Here is a 1,972-nt window from a genome sequence, read left to right on the forward strand (position 1 = left end):
TATTTATAATTACATAGGAGCGGGTCTCGCAGCCATGGAGGCAGACATCTTTGCGCTACGGCAGCACAGAGGCAACAAACTAGCGATTGCGAGATCGCCCATTACGCTCGAAAATAACCACGGCAAGTTGAGAGAGATGAACTGAGACGGTACTGAACACACAGACTAATGAAATACTATCTGCAAAATTATCTATGTAAACAAACCTCATCAAGAAGGTAGGAGATGCAGACGTCGTGGAAGACATTTTGTCCCGTAACGCTCGCCGTACTGTTGGGGGGGAGAGGCGGTGGGGGGGGAGATGTTCATGTTGCTGCGGTCTGCAGTCTGGACGCTAGATGTCGCTAAAAATTACACACTGTAGCTTTAAATTATGGGCACTGTTGTTTTATTTATTTTTGTGTACTCTGTATTTACCATGGAAAGACCACATAGGTGGCGGTACGATACTGCACATGTTTACATTAAGCAAAATGGAGCCAAGCAATGAAAGATGAAAAGTCCAAGATTAAGAGTAAAAAAGTGTGAAATATTGAATGCCAAAAGCAATAAGAAATTAGTATTATTTAAAAATCAATATGAACTTTCAGTGTTCACTAAAGTAGGAGGTAGACTCAGAAGCTCACAAGTAGAAGGATGTGTGACTAAGTACTGTGAATAAATGGCAACACGGATAAAAATATGTTTATATTTGTTGCACTTTTTGCTGCTCCTGCTGCTTGCAGTGTGAACGTAGTATTAGAGGAAAGACTGGGATGTGAAATTGATCCTGTGTTACTAATGATTTTGTGAGGGCATGTTGTAAAGGTTCACTCAACACAGCTAACACCATAATTACGCTCTCAGCATTGCAAAAAGCTTAATAAACCTTGTGAATTAAACACACAAACATGGAATCTATTCCAGCCTGACTGACATAACAGACTCAGTGATTCAATATAGGGTGGATATTAATGCCACTATTTTAACTTTGATGACAGGCTGGCCTTTTAACTCCATGAAGTTCACCAGAGGATGTATCTTTTCCTAAATGTCGAGCAATTAAATGAGATTTTATTTCCATTTGTATATTACTGAGGCGTTTCTCACTTTTAACGTGGTCTGTTGGTTTGGTGTTTTTAACTGCTCATGATAGGTATAGACTTCTGGATCTTATTAATGTATTTAAAAGTGACAAGAAGGACATCACTCATCTGCATAAGCAGGGATATTCTAAAAGTAAAACAGGGCCCATGTGTTTCAGTGAATTCCAGTTGCTTCCCCCTGAACAAAGATATTTTTTCCAAGGCGTAGAAGAAATATATATATTTAAAAAAATCCCTTAATGATCTTAAATAACTTGATATTTCTTTCTGTGTGATATGGGTCGCACTAGTCTGCTTCTTATATTGTTTTCTTATTAAGCTGCTCAGCAATCGGCCCTCAGGGATAATAAAGATCACTGAATTTAAATAAAAATTGTCTGATTAACATACATGCATTCTGGTTATGCAATGAACATTGTTGACTGCGGGTCACATGCTCTTCTGCCCTGTTTCTGCTCTTTCTGTTTTCTCTTTTCTCCATCTGTTGTTACATAACTGGACTCCACCAGGAGGCAGTGCTTCACATCTGCCAGCAGATGGCAGCATCTGGATGAGATAAATGAAACCAACTCTTGCAGGGATACATATATTTATTTATTTATATATGTTTGCGGTGAGGAGAAGCAGGAGAATAATCCCCGGATAGAAGTGTAAACAAGCAGGCTGTAAAGGCGCGGAACACAGACGGTGGAGAGAGGGAAGAAGGTGACTGAATCTGCGGGCTGAGGAGTGGGATCACCGCGAAACTGATCCAGGGCGTTGATGATCGGACATACGGTCAGCTGAGAGCGACACCATCCAGCAGTGAGTGCAGGACTCTGAGACACATCATCCAGCAGTGAGTGCAGGACTCTGAGACACATCATCCAGCAGTGAGTGCAGGACTC

Source organism: Cyprinodon variegatus, unplaced genomic scaffold, assembly GCF_000732505.1.
Source record: "Cyprinodon variegatus isolate N-32 unplaced genomic scaffold, C_variegatus-1.0 Scaffold563, whole genome shotgun sequence".
Lineage (NCBI taxonomy): Eukaryota > Metazoa > Chordata > Actinopteri > Cyprinodontiformes > Cyprinodontidae > Cyprinodon > Cyprinodon variegatus.